Raw genomic sequence first — 22,410 nt, forward strand, 5'->3', positions numbered from 1 at the left:
AAAAATTCTAAAAGCAAAGCCCACATATACAAAATATTAGAGAACATTCTTTCCCAAAATTGGATTCAGCATAAGTATCTTCAAAATATTTGAGCTACAGTACTCTGAATACCTTCTCACTCTTCAAGACAAAACTGGGAATTTCTTCTTCTGGGTATCCATACTTAATACATTTATATTTCTAATATAGATATAACTATACTGTATTGTCACTTACTGGTTTTTCATCTGCTACATATCTACTTCTTCCACTCCACTCTGAGCTTCATGAGACTGTCTCTTTCATGTCTGTACACCCTCTATCGAGCACAGTGCCTATCAAACTCTGGGTGTTCAACAAATATTTAATGAACGAGTAGGAATGAAAACGAGAAAACAAAACAAGTGCTTACTGATTACATGCTGTATGCCAAACACAGAGCTAGGCGCTTTACATATATCACCTGGTCCAGTCCTCAGAACACTATGAAGAAGGTATTATTATTAACTGCATATTAAAGATGGAGAAACTGTTATTCAGAGATAAGTCATCCTTCAAAAGTATACAAGTAGTAAGTGATGGCATCAGCTTTCAAGTTTACTTTCTTTTAATTCTAAAACCTTTTTTTCTCTCTACTAATCTATGTCACCCAATGTGGAGGAGGAAGTATATTTGGGGAAAGGGTAGGCAAATAGGTACTTTTAGGATGAAGACCTTCAAGCACGGGACTCTAGAAGTGAAGCACATCTGTTTCTGACTCATCCAGACTCTTTTCTGATATCAAATTTCTAGCCCACTATCTTTTTGCTGCTTCCCCTGAGAGTCAGACTCAGTGACTCTGTACTCCATTTGTGGAGACCTGTGCAGCCTCTCTACTCTGCCTGGGCTGACCTCCCCAGATTTCAACTCTTGATAGCTTAAACCTGAGGCTTGAGGTAAGCCTCTGGGTTCTAGGCTCTCTTCCCACCTTTCATGACCACTGCTGCCCATGCCCTATCTGGACATGTGATTCAGGGACTGGCCTGTACTTTAGGTTTTTATATGACATGCAAGACCAATAAGGAGACTAATTGTCTAGGGCTCTGACAAGCACAAGAGCAATAAACCCGTTATTAGTCCTGTACCACCATACCACTTTTCAAAGGCAGTGGCCTTTTTTTTTTTTTTTTTTTTTTTTTTGCACAAACCTCATTGAAACAGACAGAAAAGACAGTAATACATGGTGATGATTTCTGTATTAGCTTCATAGATATTCATGTATTTATTCATTCAATCAGTCATTTATTCAACACATATTTACTATGCAACTACTACCTGCAGGATATTCTGCTAAACAATGGGAATACAAAAAGGAGCAAGAGAGATGGTTCCTCCCGCCTCATGAAACTTACATTCTTTAACACACTTTTGAGCTCTAACAGACTAAATGTATCTTAGAGATTATTTAAATGCATTCTTCCCAGTTTTAGGGAGAAAACTGAGACCCAGAAGTCAAACAGCTAGTAAATGGTAATTTCCCTCCCATCTCTCAATCCAAAGCTCTTTCCAATACACCAGATGGCGCCCATCTGAAGAGCAACATGTGAGCTGACATTTATTAGGCACCATGAAAGCAGAGACATTTCAAAAGGCCTGGCATCTGGGGAATGGAGACTTTTAGACCTCAATTCCATTGTCAGCAGCTCCACCACACGTAATGGAAACTAATTTGACAGTGTAGTACAATTTCTTTGGAAAGACAGCAGGAGCCATATAAATTTTTTAGAATGGGACTGTCATTGGCATGACTATGTCCAGTAAAATGTTCAGCAGGCAGCCGATCCTTATGAGGAACTTCAGTCGCCTTCCTTTCCCTCCTTGAAGGTTTTCATTGCATGATATGTTATTAGTAGAACTGTGTAGGCTGTCCTGAGAAAGGGAAACTGTTTTAAAAAATAAAGCTGAGTAGGAAAACCAGAAAGACTCTGGCATCCACTGCTAAGACTAAAAAGGAAAACCAAGTGCCGCGCTTCCAAGTTGGGATCCAGCTTGGAATCATCATGCTCCTTGTATTCAATGCTTTTTATCTGCCTTCCTCCAGCAGCTCTGTCCTTTCAGGAAGGATTCACCCATCTCAGCAATGCAGCTTCAAGCTTTGCTACTATTCTTAACAAACTTATTTTAAACCTGCTGCCAGGTGCGTGGTATGGCTTCCTCTACAAACTGAGAAAGGAAAGAGAAACTATACACTTGGAGGTGAGTGGGGAGGTAGGGCACTGGGAGCTGATTCATAAACTGAAAGCTGTCAGTTATCATGAATGTAGGGATCACACTGCCAGCTGCCACAATGGGGCAATTTAGAAGAGAGGTAGAAAACCATATTAACTAACAACCACTCCAAGGTTAATGGTGTTGTGCAATCCATTGGAATGATATATTTTTTAAAATTACAGAAAGAATACTGTTCAATGTTGCTTCATTTAGTGAACATGCAGAGAGTATACACAAGAACCATGTCCTACTACCTGTACAAATATGATTAAGAATGTCCCTGACTTAAGTAGTTTACAGTCTAGTGTGGTAATACTACAGGAGCGTACTTTAAAAGCATTCATGAGGGCCGGGTGTGGTGGCTCACAACTGTAATCCCAGCACTTTGGGAGGCCAAGCTGGACAGATGATCTAAGGTTGGGAGCTCAAGACCAGCCTGACCAACATAGTGAAACTCTGTCTCTACGAAAAATACAAAAATTAGCTGGGCGTGGTGGCGTATGCCTGTGATCCCAGCTACTCCGGAGGCTGAGGCAGGAGAATCAATAGAACCCAGGAGGTGGAGGTTGCAGTGAGCCGAGATTGTGCCACTGCACTCCAGCCTGGGCAATAAAAAATATAGTTACCCAAGAATTTGAATCATAATGATTATGGTCAGGACATGAAAATCCCTATTTTAGATAATTCCAAGGTGAATTCATGAATATTCCTACCCTGACTCTCGCTGGTTCTATGGCCTTGGGCATGTTATCTAACCTTTTGGAGCCTTAATTTCCCTATTTATAAAGTGACTATGGCGACAAAAATAAAAGATACTATTTTGTAGGTGTCAATAATTGTATTGAGTGCTTTAGTTATTTTTTTTTTCATTTTTTCCATAAAATAACCCTATCAGGTAGGTGCTATTATTAATAACTAATGTAAACTAATATAAAACATTTGTATTAGTTTCCTGCTGCCATGTAACCAGTCACCACAGATTTCGTATATTAACATCCATTTATTGTTTCATAGCTCTGTAGGTCAAAAGTCTAGGCAGGCTCAACAAGGTTCTATGCTCAGGGTCTCACTAGGCCAAAATCAAGGTATTGGCCAGGCTGGATCTTACCTGGAGGCTCTGATAAAGAATCCACTTTTCAGGTCATCCAGGCTGTTGGCAGAATTCAGTTCCTTGTGGGTGTAGGAGTGAGGTCCCCACTCCTTGCTGACTGGGTGCTGTGGTCTCAGCCTATTTTTTCTAAAGTGACTCCCTCCGTCTTCAAACCAGCAACAGCGCATTGAATCTTTCTCTTGCTTTGAATGTCTCTGACATCCTATTCTATCATCGGACAGAGACATTTCTCCTTTGCAGGACTTATGTGATTAGATTAAGACCACTTGGATAGTCTCCCTATTTTAAGGTAAACTTTGCCCTGTAACATAACGTGACCACTCATCATATTCACAGATTTCAAGGGTCAGAGTTGAAACGCCATTTGAGAGCCATTTGGAAAGTTTTGCCTAACACAGAGTTACGTCCAACAAAGTGAGTGAGAGGAGTCTCTGAATTTCGATTGTAATACTGAGTCGGACTCCCACTTTGCCACCTATTCTCTGTGTACTTGTAGGCAAGTGATTTAACCTCTCAGACTTCTGTATCATCAAAAGTACAATGAGGGACATTATTACCTAGTTCAGAGAATTTATGTCTGATACATAGTAGGTACACAGAAACTAATAGGTCTCACACAAGAGATGCTATTTGTAGTAATGACAACATTTGCCTATTGAAGATTGTCATATGGATTAAATGAGATAATGTACCTAATGGGCCTAGCACAGGGTCTGGTTCATAGATGCCTGATATATATTAGCTCCTTTTCCCCTGGAGTGATTACGATTTAAATGATTGTGTAGCAGCTCTGTTAAGCATCACGTTATCCATGGGGTGGGGGGTAGGTGGGTAGATAAGAATTATTACTACTTGAATTTTATAGATAAACAACTTAAGGTTCAAGTAACTTACTCAGTGTTCCTGGTTAAGTGAGAACAGAGTCAAAGCTTGAACCTAAATCTGTCTCTGTCCCTAGTCTCATGCTTTCCATTCAAAACTTAAAAAAAAAACAACAACAAAAAAACAAGCTCCCTGTGCATGGCTGAATCACATCTGTTGCGTCTACTAAAGTAAGCACAATTGAATGGCTTGCATTTTAATCCCCTTAACATTAAACTCAAAGAATAATGTAGACTCATCACAATGTGAGCATCCCACCTTGCTGCGGTCTGCATAGTTCAGAATTTATGGTCCACTCCATTAGGAGCATACACAGAGCCTGTTAGCAACATCTGTCGAAATTGAAAGCAGCGGTCTCCTTATCTCCTGACCTACATTATTCCTAAAATGATTAACTCATACTTGAGGGTGGTAACCCTGATATCTAGTTTAACATCTTGAGTTCAAAGGTATTTGGCTCTGGATGCTGAGTGATCACCCAGGGTTTTACAGAAAGAAAAGGAGAACAGAATTGGACTGGGTACCCAAAGGCTTTTACAGAGTTCATTAATCCTCATTTGGCCTAGGGAGATAGTTTGTTCATCATTCATTCATTACTTGCATATCAATTTATTCCTTGGTGCAAGATCCATTTATTTAACATGTAACTTTCAACTTCCTCCTTTATCAGAAGCAGGGGATTCAAATGTGACTAACCCACAAACTTGTGCAAGGCCACAAGCTCATAGTTGAGTAAGAGGAGAAACATGTAAAGATGAAGATCACTTCAGCCGGACCTGAAAAGTGCTACAGGAGAGTCATAGGAGCACAGAAAAGAAGGGGCCAACTTGTAGTAGACATTTAACTGGGGCCTTGAAGGACAAGCACAAAGAACATGAAAAGGAGGGAGGGGGTTACATTCTAGGCAATGGCGGGGGGGGGGGGCGCGGGGTACATTCTAGGCAATGGATCAGAAGAATGAACTTCAAGGCATGACTGAAAAATGGTGAATTCAGTATAGCAGTAACATTAATGGGACATGGGACAGGGACGGCACAGGAGAAACAAATCAACAATGCTTTTTACATCATGCTACAGAGCTTATCTTCTCAGGGGCAGAGGAAGCCAACAACTGATTTTCATGTAGAATGAGAAATCTTGATATATGAGAAATCTTCACATCACTCTGAAACAATACTCTGATTCCATGGCAGAGCAAGTCAAACTGAAGGGGCAGAGAGCTGGTAGGAGACTGAGGTCACTGGCCCTGCCAGGCCCTTAGGTCTTACTAGAGAATGTGGAAGAGGTAGTGTCACCAGGCTGCCCCATAGGACTCCATCGTGAGGGAAATATTCAGTGCTGATACGGTAGCTACTGGCCACATGAGAATTTTCAGCAGTTAAAATGTGGCAAGCACAACTGAATAACCGAATTTTTAATTTAAATTTACATCTAAATAGTAGTAGTGCTACTACTGCTGTAGCTGCTGTACTGGACAGCACAGAACTAAAATTTCCCCCAGAGGTTTCTGTCCCCATTTTCTCCTCCTAAAGAGTGGCAAATGCTCTGGTCTGCCACTCTTTAAAGATGAGAGAGATTGTTTCATTTAGGAGTAATTCTGACATGATTTGAAATCTCTGAGGGCAGGACTGGGACTTTTCTATCTGAATAAGCTGAATATGCCCAGCATGGGACCTAACATGAGGTACATTTGTTGGGATGAAGCAGGCACTGTCCAGATAAAAGACAACCTGTCCCCAAGGGGAGGCAATTCATCTTTTCTTAGGGAAGCTTTACAATTAAACACAAGCCACTTCCTAGACTTTTTTAATAGCCTGGAGGTAAGCCAGATAGGAAAATAAATTATCCCTGCTACCTTTATCATTCATCCAAAAGAATTTGTTTACTTCCTTTCAGTATCAGAGCTCTGAAATAGATTTTCTTTCTCTCTCAGAATGTCACTCCCATTTTCTACTGCCAACTAGCTAAGCAAAGGCATTCATTATATATTTTTCTAATATCCTGAACTACAAGAAATACTGTAAGCAAAAACACAATAACCTAACTACTGTTTAATATCACTTCATGGTTTATGAAACATTTGCTCATGCACTGATGGGTTTGAGCCCATCAATGACCTTGTAAGTTTCAAAACATCATTCCCACTTTCTAGAAGAGAAAGTAAAGGCTCAGAGAGATTACTCAAATTGTTCAAAAATACAAAGATTCTGAGAAGTTTGGACTTGAAAACCAGATTTATTTAAAAAGCTACCTATTCTGTGTAAGGAAAATGCTTTGGGGCAAAGGGATGATGAATTATACATAGCTCTTCAAGAGTGGGTTGGATATGGACACAAAATTAATGGAGAGGAAGGTAGTTCAGGCAAAGAATGAGAAAAGACAAATTGGTGGTGAATGGTAGGGGCAAGAAAATGGGGAACCAAGCATCAGGGGACACATGACAAGTCCAGGCCTGACAGGATGAGTGGTGCTGAATACCGGGCTGAGGTTAGCCTTGGCTCCGTGGTCTTTAGGAACCAAAAGGGGTTTTAGAACAAGGAGATGTGTTCCTAGACCAGGAAATCAAGGCTGCGGCTTTGAGCAGTGGTTCTGAGTGTGGTCCTTGGGCCAGCAGTATCAGCATCCCCGGAAGGTGTTAGGAATGAGAATTCTCTGCCCTGCCTGAGACCACCTGAATGAGAAACTCTGGGGTGAAGCCAGAACTCTTTTGTGGCAAGTCCTCTAGTGATAATGATACCCTGAGAACCCCCAGCTTAGAGGAATGTAGCAAGAGGCTTACAGGGTCAGTTTCTGATTTTCTTCAAACAAAGCCATGCACCTGTGCCATAGCAACCTAGGAGAAAGAGCCAGAGAATACAGGGAACAGAAAGAACCTACGACGTCATCCATACAAAGACAATAGCAACCTCTATTCCTAGATGCTGCTATCTGTCTGTCTGATGAAGATTCACTCTCTTGCTCACTTCTATTGGAGAGTTTTTAGGGATGAAGTCAGTAAAGTCTTGTGATGAAACACGAGCTTGATGAATGAGGTCACCTATGTTCTTTCCTGGGTATCAATCCTCTTGGTATCACAGCCTCCTCCAGAAGTCCTTCCTGCTTCCTAAGAGGAGCTTCAGATTAAGCCCTAGTTAATCCCTTCCTCCAGGGCACCTGCACTTCACTGTCAGTCAAAGCTATAGGAACAAATACACGTGAACAATGATCCATACACAATGAGGGGAAATAGTTCTAGAGTACTGGGTGGAAATAAGGAGGAGAGAAGGAAAAATAATACACACATACACATGCATAGATGCATGTACACACAGACACACACACACACACACACACACACACACACACCCTAACTTGAAATGGTTTTCTTAGCTATAAAGGTGAGTCCCGAATATAATATTTTATGGCCTAATAAGATTTTTTTTCTATAAATCTATTTACCAATCATAGAAGAAAATAATTCTTTTGACTTCATGTCCCCAGTTTTGGTTTGGAAACTGTCTTTTACAGAAGTTCAGGACACACTCTTGCTGTTGCTCAAGCCCATCAAGCTCATTGCCCTTGTGATCCTTGAGCCCAGCCAGTCTTTTGGCCCACACAGACTTCCACCCAGATCTTTACCTATCAGGCCCCTCGTTGTCATTCAAATGTACACTTGGAAGTCATCTCTCCAGAAACGCCTGTCCTGTCTCATCCATCTAAAAGAGTCCACCATTTGCCACAGTCATCCTTTATCCCATTACTGTATTATTGTCTTCCCAGCACTTACTGCTGTACACACTAATCATGTCATTAATTTGTTTTACTGGTTAGTGTTCATCTTCCCCACTAGACTGTAAGCTTCATGTGGGCAAAGAAGATGTATCTCTTGTTCACTGTGGTATCTCCTGTGCTTAGAATGGGGCCTGGCAAATGGCATATGACCATGGATATATAAATAAACAATATCTAGCTGACTTAGGCAATGGGGAGTGTGGTCCCATGTGCCTATCTTCCACCCCTATAGCTGGCCTTTCACATTCCACACTGTTTCAGCAAGAGGCCTCTCCATCTGTCCTCAAAACAATAACACATTTCCACTTTCAGAGTTCCACCTCTTCTGTTTTCCCTGCCTAGAGAACTGTCTCCTCTTTATTTTTCTTTCAATTTACCCAAAAGATTATTTCATTCTGAAAGAACCCAGGTCAATTAATTAGGTTCCTCTTTAAAAAAAAATCAAAACATTGCACTCCCCAAATAAATTCTCTCTTTTCTGATTCTCAAAGACTTTTACTATCTGTCAGGTCATTGGTCAATTAACTAATTAATTTATCTGCCCGTCCAGGCAAGAAACTTTTAAAGCGCCTCTGATGCGAACCAGTCCCTTCTCTGGGAACTCATAGATGAAAAAGGAAATAGCCTTTATTCTCCAGAATCTGACTTGTCTTTTGACCCTGATTATTTGAATTAAACTGTAATTCATTTTAAAATTTTATTTATCTAGGGCACAATGCAATCCTCCAAACACTCTAAGCTTAGAAGTAATGTCTTTATGCATACTGATGACACATATTTATTAATTGGTGACAGTAAATAATTAAGGAACAATATATTACTATTTGCTGAGCATTTCCTAAATCCTCCAGTACCAAGATAAGACCTGGGGCAAGAGAAAAGGAAGAGGACAAAATAAACATAATGAAAAGGCTCTTCCCTAAGGAAATGAGAATCTGATTAGGGCAACACTTAAAACACACATTCAAGTTTAAGAAAACAAATAATAATACACTTTAAAAAGACAAACTGGAATGAATAAAACAAACATTAAATAATGGCTTTCTTGCACACCTCCACTGATCATCTACACTGGTCGTGCACTGTGCTAGGTGTTTGGGAAAATAGCTGAAATAGTAAGCAATTTTTATACATCATCTGACTAGACATACCAATACTAAAATGCTAGAATTATTATCCCCACACTACACATGAGGATAACCAAGACTCAGAAAATATTAACTTGACGAAAGTCACAAATAATTAGAGACACCCGAACTCAAACTCAGGTCTTCTGATTGTATGCCCAATATCACTTACATTGTATAACACTGCCTCTATTTCTATGGTTTAATGAATAAGAGACAAGAATGATGAACATGGGCTAGAATGAGCTGAGGAGGCTGGGCTTGAGAAATGAAGGATGAATATGATGCTATGGAAATTAAAATTTTAGTCATTAAACTGAGCTTACTATTGCAGATTCAACTGATGTGATTAAACCGCAAGAAACACTCTTACTATCAATGCTTGGTTAATTATGTTAACCTTCCCTCTGGGATTTACCCTTGTTCTGGAAAGGGCCCTATTTAAGATAAATGCAGACCTCTCCCCTTCTTGCATCTCCTGGTGGGATTTTTCTAGCTATGCATATCTGCTTATATGAACTAACAGACAATGGTTGCATGTGCATGTATCTGCACTATACATGCTTCCACCAGCAGGGTGGATATGCTAAGAATGAAAACTAGGGATGAGATGCAGAAATCTGGCAGAGGTTGTCTTATTATTAATCAGAGTATCTCCAGTACTTAGTAAGGTATTTGGCACTGATTAGATGCTCAATAAATAAATCTGTATTAAATTATTGAGCTTAGCTTTTTTCTCTTGTCACCCATCAGTCAACACACTTCTAATCTCTGCTGCACAACAGCCAAAAGGGGCAATATACAAATATACCGTGTAATTGAGGGAAGGAGAAGAACTGAGATAAAACTGAGAAATGCACTGCTATATGCTGGTATGACCTTTTTCAGTTTGTCCCTTCCTTATCAGTGTCTTTCTAATTGAGACATTATGACCTTAGTATAAAACACCCAGGTTTCATTCTAACAAATCTAAAGCCTACCAACCACGGCAAAAAATAGACCATCAGCCTCATTAGCAAATAGGGCCTAGAATGGATCATGTTGCTATAGACTCAATATCTGTTGGGCTTAGCGTCAAGTCTGGACATCCAGATAATTGGTTGTCAATCTTCAGTGCATTTGGCCAGCATATATCACTGTACCACTGCCACCATGGTTTGCAGTTGTACATTGCTCCTCATCTGGAATGGGAATGCCATCCACTGATATGGAGTCTAGCCCTTCTGAGTCTAACCTTTGCCAGATCTTGTCCGTGGAGTAAGGACCTCACCTCCCTTACTCTGAGCTCTCGGCTGAGATCTTCCATGGAAGGGAAGCCTTGGGGTTAATTCCTCTAACCTGCTGGGCTTCAAACACTTATTGTTTATATTGTCTACTGCTAGGCCCCATCCACATATCAACATCCTTGCCTTCTAATGCCAGCTAAGCTAAAGGAAGGCCCAGGTTTCCAATAGCTCTTATGAATACTGCGTGTCAGTGACTTCAGTCACAGTCAAGTCATTTCCCCCATTCTTATATTTCTCAATCTTATATTAAAGACTTAGAACATCTCATAGAAGAGTCTGAGTGATGACAACCATGCGGTTTTAGACTAAAAACTAGACTAGACTTTTTCTACATATTATATATGAAAAGGGATCACAAGCAAATGTTTATAGGTTTATGGCTGAAATTGTTAACGGTTGGAGAACACAGCATATTTTACAAGCTAACTCCAAGGTCCTAGAAAAATCTTCAACTTACCCTGAAGTTTTCCTAAGAGTTAAAAACATCTTTATAGTTTTTTTTTCTTTTGGAGATTCAGAGCATCTTAGTGACAAAAGCATTTTCAGGTGCTTTTCTTCTGCCTTTAATCTTTTAACTCTGGGGTAAGGGGTCATAAAGGTCTTTCCTTGGGCAAAGAGAAAAAGAGACAAAGCGACTTTTCCAGAGGGGAAGGGTGACGGGGGAGTAGGTAAATACACATGGGGTGCCTGCATTTCTCAAGGAGGTGATCAGAACGTGTGGTAGATTAGCACATATGGGTCTTTCTGATTTCCTTATTTTTTACTTCTCAAGGTAAAAGCAGAAATACTAACAGGAAAAAAATAAATGAACAGATAGGTAACAATACCAGCGACATACACACAACTCCTTTGTCTGCATATAATCCCTTGACAATAACTTCACAATGTATGGATTTTTCTGTACCTAACAGAGTTTCCTCAACTCTTGGAACATTTTTTGAAGTCATTTCCTATTAAGAATCTTAAATATTTACTAGCAAATGCTAAAGATCTTAATCTACTGGCCATGTTTTAAGCAACGTTTAAACCTGCTTTTCATTATAAAAGAGCCAAAACCTTTTCTCGCTAAGCATTTCAAAACGCATTTAAAGAGAACTGTTTGTAGACAGTGTCCATTTGTCATTCCCCAGAGCCACTACTCTAAATGCAATAAACTGACTGGAAAAATTTCAAGGAGGCAATTTTAGATCAGTATCCTTTGATCATTGTTATTGTGCCAGCACAATTTGTGTACTTAGTAGATACTCAATAAATACTTGTTGAATTGACCTGAAATGGGTTGCTACCAGCACTGGAGGGTCCTAAAGTGGATACTCTGAGGTTGCCCTGACTGACTGACTCCAGTTTATGTGTAAGCCACGAAACCTGTTAACAGCACTAATTATCTACCCAGCTAAATGGAAAAGATATGATTGATCAGCCATGATGGATCAATACTTACATGTTTATTAGTACTATTTTTATTTTAATCATTCTCAAGGGCTGCCTCTCTTGGTGTAATTGTGAGTGGTCCCTGAAATCACTGTGAATGAAAAAAAGCAGCTGAGAGGTACTTGAAAAAAAATCTATAGAAGATTAGTGGTTAATGGTGCATCTCTCCCACACACTCACATGCACAGACCTATGGGAGTGTGGCTTTTCCCAGTACTTTTTGCCCCCTAACTGTGTGTTTCATTTATCTTCTCCTGACTAAGCTAACCATATAGCTTCCAAAGTGATACGTGTGTGTGTATGTACGTGTGTCTGTACGTGCGCATGCGCTAAGAATGAGAAGGGGAGAGTCAATCATGCTCAAACCCACAGCTCGGACTCCCCATCTTCTTGCTCACTCTCTCTGTTCTTGCATCCATCCCACTTTTGACTTCCAGGACTCCCATTCTACACATCATGCTTGCCCGCTAGGCCAGGAAGGTTTCAATGCACTGTAAGTTTACTCTTTAATCATTCCTTTCCTCACTTGGGTCTCCAGAGAAGTTCACTGGAGGCAGATGAATCCTGGCACTGCCTACATCATGAGACATAAACAGCGCTGGTGGTCACTTCCACTGTACCAGTGGCACAGACCAACCCCAGCAACCACATAGGAGCCCTAGTTATCATGGAGGCAAATTAAAAGGACATCAGCCTCAAGGGTGTACCTTTTGTAAACATTTGGAACTAATTCATCCATATCTCTCGCTGTTCCTCCCAGGGACCTTCCACTAGATCATTCTTTTAAAAATTATTCTTGAACATAATCCACTTTCACATTCCTCCTTTCCTTTATCTGCGTTATTTCCTCTACCTGGTATGTTCTACCTGTTGTTTCTGTAACCTGGGAAAACTTTTTATTTCCCAAAACCTATTTATTCTTTTTCTGTGCATCCTCTCTTAACCACTCTCTGGCAGATTTGTCTCTCTTATTTTTTTATTTTAATTGCATTTTCTGTCCCATGCCCTTTTTAAAACCTTACACTATCTCCTTTATCTTTTACCATGCTCGATTCTCTGACTAAACAGTGAGCTTGCCAAAGGCAAGGCACCGTACTTTTCTGTCTTTGTACTCCAAACACCCAATACAGTGTTAGGCACATTTAATGGTCACAGTAAATAATAGAAATATTTACTGAAAGAAAGAATAAATGAAAAAAGGAGCAAACGTGTTGATAAAGGAAAGATGGATAGACGAGAACATAAATGATTGAGTAATGAGTCTTTACTCCATGCCTTAGAGTTAAGTATCACCAAATAAACTCTATTGGAGAACTACGCATCACCAAAGGAACAGACAAGAACAAGGACTGATGATCTCCAGCTGAAGATTAGAGGTAGAAAACTCTGTCTTGAGACATGCAGGATAGTATTTGTTGCACTGTTACTCTTGTCCAATGAAAACAAACAGTATTAGTTACTCTGCAAATTAGGGAAACAGGGACTTCATCAAATCCTCCCTTAACTTTCTACAAGTGGCTTCAAATAAACACCATAAAAAGTGGTCTGAAACACTCTGAGTCTCCATTTCTTCTTTTGTAAAATGAGGGTAATAATAAATAACTCATAAAATTATCTGGAGGAAAAAAAAGTTATAATTTATGTAGACTCATAAAGCAAGGGGCTTAACATATAGTAGTCATTCACACAGTGCTCTGACATGGCTTAACTCTGTATCCTTACCAAAATCTCACGTCCAATTGTAATCCCCACATGTCAGGGGAGGGGACTGGTAGGAGGTGATAACCTGAAAATGTGAAAGTGACTTTGGAACTGGGTAAGGGGTAGAGGTTGGAACAGTTTGAGGGACTCAGAAGAAGACAGGGAAATGTGGGAAAGTTTGGAACTCCCCAGAGACTAGTTGAATGGTTTTGAACAAAATACTGATAGGGATATGGAACTGAAGTCCAGGCTGAGGTGGTCTCAGGTGGAGATGCGGAACTTATTGGGAACTGGAGTAAAGGTCTCTCTTTGGCAAAGAGACTGGTGGCATTTTGCCCCGCCCTAGAAATCTGTGGAGCTTTGAACTTGAGAGAGATGATTTAGGGTACCTGGTGGGAGAAATTTCTATTTTTTAAATTATACTTTAAATGCTGGTGTACATGTGCACAACGTGTAGGTTTATTACATAGGTATACATGTGCCATGTTGGCTTGCTGCACCCATCAACTCGTCATTTACATTAGGTATTTCTCCTAATGCTATGCCTCCCCCAGTCCCCCATCCCTTGAAAGGCCCCAGTATATGATGTTCCCCTTCCTGTGTCCATGTGTTCTCATTGTTCAATTCCCACCTATGAGTGAGAACATGCAGTATTTGGTTTTCTGTCCTTGTGATAGTTTGCTGAGAATGATGGTTTCCAGCTTCATCCATGTCCCTGCAAAGGACATGACCTCATCCTTTTCTTACGGTTGCATAGTATTCCATGGTGTATATGTGCCATATTTTCTTAATCCAGTCTATCACTGATGGGCATTTGGGTTGGTTCCCAGTCTTTGCTATTGTGAATAGTGCCACAATAAACATACGTGTGCATATGTCTTTAAAGTAGCATGATTTATAATCCTTTGGGTATATATCCAGTAATGGAATCACTGGGTCAAATGGTATTTCTAGTTCTAGATCTTTGAGGAATTGCCACACTATCTTCCACAATGGTTGAACTAATTTACACTCTCTGGTGGGAGAAATTTCTAAGCAGCAAAGCATTCAAGAGGTGACCCAGATGTTTCTAAAAGTATATATGCATATGCATGAAGAAAGAGATGGTCTGAAATAGGAACTTATATGTAAAAGGGAGGAAGAGCATAAAAAATTGGTAAATTTGCAGCCTGACCAGGTGGTAGAAAATAAAGCTCATTTTCTGGGAAGAAATTCAAGTGATCTGCAATAATTTGCATACGTAATGAGAAGCCAAGTATTAATAGCCATGACATGGGGGAAAATGTCTCCAGGGTATTTCAGAGATCTTCGCAGCAGCCTCTCCCATTACAGGCCTAGAGGCCTGAGAGAGAAAAATGGTTTCATGGGCAAGAACCTCCCTCCCACTGCCCTGTGTTCTGTGCAGCCTTGGGACATGGCACCCTATGTCCCAGCTGCTCCAGTTCCACCCATGGCTAAAAGGGACCAAGGTACATCTTGGGCTATTCCTTCAGAGGGTGCAAGCCCCAAGCCTTGGCAGTTTCCATGTGGTATTGGGCCTGCAGGTGCACAGAAGGCAACAGTTTGAGAGCCTCCACATAGATTTCAGAGGATGTATAAAAATGCCTGGATGTCCAGGTAGAAGTCTGCTACAGGGACAAAGACCTCATGAAGAACTTAGTGCAGAGGGAAAAAGTGGGGTTGGAGCCCCCCTACCCCACAGAGTCCCCACTGAGACAATGCCCAGTGGAGCTGTGAGAGGAGGGACACTGTCCTCCAGACCCTACAATGGTAAATCCACTGACAGCTTGCATGTGTACCTAGAAAAGCCACAGGCACTCAATGCCAGCCCATAAAAGCAACCTTGGGGGCTATACCCTGCAGAGCCCCAGGGGCAGAGCTGCCCAAGGCCATAGGAGCCCACTCCTTGAATCAGTGTGCCCTAGGTGTGAGACATGGAGTCAAAGGAGATTATTTTGAACCTTTATGATTTAATGACTGTCATACTGGGTTTTGGACTTGTATGAGGCCTGTAGCCCTTTAGTTTTAGCCAATTTCTTCCTTTTGGAATGGGAACATTTACCAAATGCCTGTGCCCCCATTGTATCTTGGAAGTAACTGACTTGTTTTGATTTTACAAACTCCCAGGTGGAAGGACTTGCCTTGTCTCAGATGAGACTTTGGACTTAGACTTCTGAGTGAATGTTGGAGTTATGACTTTGGGAGACTGTTGGGAAGGCATGATTGGTTTTGAAATGTGAGAAGGACATGAGATTTGGGAGGAGTCAGGGCAGAATTATATCCTCTGGCTCTGTGTCCCCACTCAAATCTCATGTCAAATTGTAATCCTCACATGTCAGGAGAGGGGCTTGGTGGGAGCTGATCAGATCACGGGGGCAGATTTCACCCTTGCTGTTCTCATGATAGTGAGTGAGTTCTTCACAAGATTTGACCGTTTAAAAGTGTGTGGTATCTCCCCCTTAACTTTCTCTCTCTCTCCTGCTCTGCCATGGTAAGATGTGCTTGTTTCCCTTCTCCTTCTGCCATGATTGTAAGTTTCCTGAGTCCTCCCAGTCATGCTTCCTGTTAAGTCTGTGGACTTGTGAGTCAGTTAAACCTGTTTTCTTCATAAATCACCCAGTCTCACATAGTTCTTTATAGCAGTGTGAGAACAGACTAATACAAGCTCCTATCTTTTGTCTTTTCATGAATTCTGAACTTCACTTAACTGATATAGTAGATTGCTATGGAAGAGACTGCAGGATGTTTCTAACACCCCTAGGGGCACAGTTCTTCCTCTGCGGTACACAACTAGGCTATATTTTCTAGGCTTCCTTCTTGTTAGGAAAGCCTTGTGACTGATTCTAGCCCACATAATACAAGTAGAAGTGATGAGTGTAACTTTTAGGCTTGACCCATAAAGATCACTTACATGGATGCTCTTCTATGCCCATTCTCCTTGCTAGTTGGCTGGAATGCAGACCAGCCCCATGAAAACCTTGGAAGCTACTTGTAGAAAGTGGCAGAGCCTCCTTTGGCCTTTGTTCCTGAATAACTGCCTGGAAAAGAGACATCCTCCAACTGGTTCACCTAGTCAGTACTATCAAATAAGCAATAAATTAACTTCAATTTTGCCTGAATGGTCATCACTTGGTATCTAAGGGGGATTAGTTCCAGGACCCCTGTGGATACCAAAACAAGAGGATGCTCAAGTCCCTGATATAAAATGGCATAGTATTTGCATCTAACCTGTGCACATCCTCCTATATACTTTAAATCATCTCTAGATTACTTATAATAATGAATACAATGTAAATAATCTATTTTATTGTGTTTTAAATCTGTATTCCTTTATTGTTGTTTTGTTATTTTTATTGTTTTTTAAAATACTTTCAATCCATGGTTGGTTGAACCTGAGAATGTAGAATCTGTAGATGACGAACCTGTAGATATGGCGGGTCAACTGTACATTTTTATGAGAGTGGCTATAATTACTCTAACATAACTACACACTTCTTCAGGGCAGAATCTATAGCAATAAATCCACCCCATAGTTAGAACAGTGTTTAGCCAATAGTATATATTCATTAAATATATACTATGCTTCTAAACGAATTTTTAAAAACTGAACAAACATATGACTGTATCAGCTAACAAGTGCCGGTGCTGAAAACGTGTCCTTGAATTTGAATTCATGGACTTTTTGAAAATTGACTATAAAAACAGTGTTCAAAGTATTACAGTTCCTGGATTTCCCGCTGTGTAATTCTCAGCACATATTGATTTTGAAGCTCAAATCTTTGAAATTCCCTGATAATGCTATTCCTCAGAATAATGAAGCAGGAAGGTCTCCTATGCCCACAATTGTGCTAGTTGTGTAGGAACTGTGATTTTCTCTAACCACAGGTATCTGCATTTGCTCAGGCCCTCATTACAGTATATGGGATGTTATTTAATCTCCAATGAATCTTTCGCTAGCACTTTTCCTCCTTCTCATGAGACCCAGTTGAGTCCCTTGCCGTTGCGGAATTATTCACTATCATAGGTCTCAGGATAATTAACAGAATTAAGCCACCTGCTTTTTGCTACCCCTCAAACAAGACAGGTATATTAAGTTCATGATCCCTAGATGTGGGCAGTGCCAAGTGAGACCATCTATAAAGGTTTCACACAGTGCTTCAGGCTTGAGTCAATTATTCAATTGTCAAGTGTCTACTGAAGGCTTTTCAAGTGTTTTTTTTTGCCAGTGAGGAACTTATGATCTAGCCAAGGTAATAAAACAAATAGTCAAAGTAGTACAGTAACTGAATTTTGATGTGGATCTTGTATGTATAGAGAAAAACATCTACATTTTGCATTTTGGCAATTTATTTACTCCATCCTATTGAGTATCATGCCCAGGTCTTATTCTAGAAGCTGGACATTTATCAGTGAATAAAACCCCCAACCTCATAAAGTGATCAATCATTTTTGTTTGTTTTTTGTTGTTGTTTTGTTTGTTTTGAGACAAGATCTCACTCCATCACCCAGGCTGGAGTGCAGTGGCATAAACAGAGTTCACTATAGGCTCAGCCTTCTAGCCTCAAGCAATCCTCCCACCTTAGTACCGCAAGTATCTGGAATTTCAGGTGCATGCCACCACCCCCAGCTAATTTTTGTATTTTTTGTAGAGATGGGGTTTCACCATGTTGCCCAGGTTGGTCTCAAACTCCTGAGCTCAAGCCATCCACCTGCCTTGGCCTTCTGAAATGCTGAGATTACAGGCATGAGCCACCACACCCAGCCTCAACCTTATGGTCCTACTTACACTTTGATGGGAACACACCATGACTTGTTCTGCCTTTGCAAGTCCTCTCCCTAGACCGCTCTAGTGCTCTTTCCACTCACTACCTAATCTCACTGATTCAGCTTTGTACATCTGAAAACTATAAATCCATGCAGACTTCTGCCCGGATATTTCCTCTTCTATTATGTTGCTATGATAAGCTATTGTTTTCAGATTAAAACATATCCTACTCTGTGCTCCTTGCATTAATTTTATTTTTGCATTTTTATTGCCATAAATATATATAGGTTTATCTTCCCTCTTAAAAGGTGGTTTTAGAAGGCAAGCCCTGTGTCTTATTTACCTTTAAATCCCAAAGTCTGAATTCAGGACTGGCACACAAATAATTCAGCAAACTTTTGCTATACTGAGCTCAACCCCAGAGGAGGAAACCAAATTCCAAAGAAATAAAAGTGCTTGCCCAAGACCACAGAACTAGTTAGTAGCAGAGCTGAAACCAGATCAGTGCCCTTGGCCAGATTAATCAGATTCCTTGCCATGGACCATGTGGTTTGTGGGAATTTTGCATGAAAACACAAATGTTAATTCCTCACCTCAGCTGGCAGGATGCTGTACACCAATCTGTCTATGTTTGGTAGTCTAATTATTTATGTCACTAATGTTTCAGTATCTTTGTACGTATTCAGGTTATAATTATTGACGAATAAAATATATAAAAGTAAAATACTGGAGTACCTATGCGAGGAGGTCATAGTCTAGGCAGAGAGCAGCAAACATATTAAAAGCTATAATAGTTATCTTCCTTCCTCTATCACATTATAAAATCTTTAAGGGCTGACTTAGTTTCTTTAGAGACGTTCCTATTGCCTAGCACAGAAAACTGCCTTCCAACAAAATGTATTGAAAATAAATTCACTCTAGCAAATCTTTCCAAAATTTTTCATTTCCCTATACTCTTATTAAGAATCCACAGTTTTTCATAATTTATATTTGCCTATCATTATAGAATATTAGGCCCACACCTAAGATTTGCTCACCAGGCAACAGCTGTTCACTAATTTATTATTTTAGTAAATATAATTTTTAAATATTTTACCTGGATAAATTACTAAATCATTTATATTCATATTTTCATGTCATCTTTTCAGAGGGGCTACTTTTACTCCTCGTTGTATAGATGAGAAATCTGAGACCATGGAGACATAACTTGACTAGTGTCATCCAGATGGCATTTTTCACAGCCAGAATTTGAACTTACGTCTTTCTGGAATCAAAGCTCATGTTCTTCTTCCTATCTCAGAGTTCATAGGTTATATATGTGGTGGTATGAGGGACATGGAGGTGTATGTGGGAAAGTACAGCACTAATTGGTTGAAAGAACAAAATGTGGAATCACTGGATTTATAGAGAAACCCTGTATTATTGTACATGGTTTTCATACCTTGAGGTGTGTAGTTGTCCAAATGTCATTCCAGGCCACCAGAAATGCTACCAGATTTGACCGATGTGAATGGCCATCCCTGGAATATGCTAGTTTAAATGGTTAACTGTCCGTGTAAATGTGACTTTTTTTAGTGAAAGGTCTTGCTGCAAGAAGAATGGCTTTGGGGCTGCCAACCTACAGGGCTATTTCTGAAAACCCAGTCATTATGTTGCCTTGATATTACTGTTAATCATGAGTGTCCTTAGAACTTATTGAAATGCTAAGAATTTTTGGTGAGGATGTACACAGTTTCATCTTACAGGCAGATAAGTCTCCTTTAGAGACCAACCTTATGAAATTGTCTAGCCTGCTAGAGCTGAGTAATTTTGTAAAATAAGTATTGAAAGGTTTAGCACATTATATAGCCAATCACCTCGAGTACACTGAAACAGCCAGTAAGAAGCTTAAACACACTCTTGAAGAGACAGAAAGAGACATCATTAGACAGGGCTTATAACTGCTGCCCCCTTGATTTTCTCACTTCAGGACTTTTATCAGCTCAGTTTCAACAGAAAGCAAAAAAAAAAAAAAAAAAAAAAAAAAAAAAAAATCTTCCCTTTTAACTTGCTTATTGAAATAGAAAGAATTTTTTTTTCCTTGCCGTTCTCTGAAACCCTTTTTCACCAAACAAAACCTGCTGGGAGAAGTTTTCATTCTTTGTTTGGAGACAATAATTTTGGAAACAGAAAACTGTGAACTTTCTATGAGATCAGAGGATTTGGAATGGGCACACGGTGCGCTGAGGCACCAATAGGGAATGACCTCTGTCGTGGCAGCCCCCCAGCACACACGCCCCATAAAGACCTCCTAGGCCACAGGCCTGTGAATTGATGCATAAGTCACGGGGCAAGATGAAAGTGAAACACACCTCAAGCTGTCTTGCTTTTCCTTTAAGTCCTTAAGGATAAGTCACAGCCATTGTTACCCCAATATTAGTGAATCAAAGACTTCAAAGAAGAGTTTCCTATAACTTGAAAGAGTAGATTTAAGAATGGGGAAATTCCATTTATATCCAGTGTAAAGATACATTCATTTTGCCCTTCCCTTGTGCTTAAAAATCTTTCATCCATCACTGACTAATTATCAGCGCAAATCTTGCCCACAGCCTATATTCTCCCATTTGATTCTGTAGCAGGTGGATGAAATTTCAGCTAAGGTAAACCCAGTCCCTGCAATCTAAGTCCTGCATTAGCAACTTGTAGCTTACCCTGAAGAAGCCTAGATGAGGTGAGGGCCCTGAGTCTATTTGATTCCATTGATAATAACAATAAACCTCAGGACTATTTCAAGCAGTCTGTAAATGCACTGAGTTCATTTCCATGAAAATTAAATAAAACAATCAGTTTGGTGATCTCCTTTAAGACCGATTAAATGTAAGGTTTATTGTTCTCTTAAAAAAAAAAGTTTATGTACCCAACAAACAGTTAATTTGTACCTACTATGTGCCAAATATGAAGTCTATTGTTCTAGTTGGACTAACAGAGAAATATAGCAACAATGCAAATATGCTGTGATCAGTAATACAACAGATGTAAAATAAATATAGATGATTTGGTCACTGAGAAGGACACCCAACCCAGGAAAATGGGGGCACGTATTACAGGCAAAGATTCAGAGCTGGGAGAGAACAGGCTCCCTTTAAGGCCCTATTAACAGCTGGGATGGCTGGAGTACAGTTATGGAACAAGGGAGGCAGATGGTAGGCAGAACAAGGGGCTTAAAAATCATGCTAACCTGAAAGATTACAAAGCAGTAAAGTGGCAGGACCAGTTTTGCATTTCAGACAGCCAAGGCCCAGACAGATGAATGGGCTAAATCAAGTCTGATGGGAGAAAGAGGCCAGCAGTCCATACAACGGAGACACCCTTGCCCTCTTTTAATTAATAGGAAGTTGGCATCAGCTCTTTTATTCCACCCTACAGCAGTGTCCCATATGAGGAGTGAGTCATCTGATCCTTGAGGCTGGGAACAGCTGGGAGGAGTGGAGCTCTTCTGCTTCGGGATCTGCATGAGCACAGGCGGCACATTCGGGTCAGGCCAACCAGGGCAAGCTTTGCCCCTGGATGTGCATTAAGAGAGGCAGCCATGGGAGGATGGAAGGGTAGCACTGTCCTCATTCCCATTACCGGCTGAGTGACTGTTAGTTCTACACACCTCATTTTAACTCAAGTAGGACTCCAGGTATAGACCTGGGAGGGATCTAAGTCACATGCTCCAGCCCAGCTTTGCCAGACACAAAAGAGATATTTTTATCTCCATTTGGCTACTGTGTCTGATTTGCAGTTGGCTCAAAATGCAGAGGGAGAGAGGCATGATGAACCAACCCTCCGAAAGATTCCCCAACAAGGGCCCAAATCACACAATAGCAGACGGGGTAGGAAGGAAGAAAGAGAGTCCAGAGATAATGAAGTTTGGATTTAGTGATCCCCAGGATGTAGTATCATCAGTAAAGGACAAGCTATCTTTCAAAACTACCACAAAATAAAACAACTAAAATACCCTTGAGATGAAAAATAGAAAGTCCTGCAAGTTAGCTGTCTTATTTCTGTATTTCTTGATATGGTTAGTGTATCTATTTTTCATATAAAACTTTCTTGTGTCAAAAATCATATTACAACCATCC

General features: G+C 40.3%; 1 protein-coding gene across 11 annotated transcripts in view; it reads right to left on the minus strand.

The window, feature by feature from the left end:
- The window catches only part of DAB1 (DAB adaptor protein 1), a 1,241,370-nt gene that overhangs the window by 235,963 nt on the left and 982,997 nt on the right, over positions 1-22,410 (minus strand). The window lies entirely within an intron of this gene.

Source organism: Papio anubis, chromosome 1 (assembly GCF_008728515.1).
Source record: "Papio anubis isolate 15944 chromosome 1, Panubis1.0, whole genome shotgun sequence".
NCBI lineage: Eukaryota > Metazoa > Chordata > Mammalia > Primates > Cercopithecidae > Papio > Papio anubis.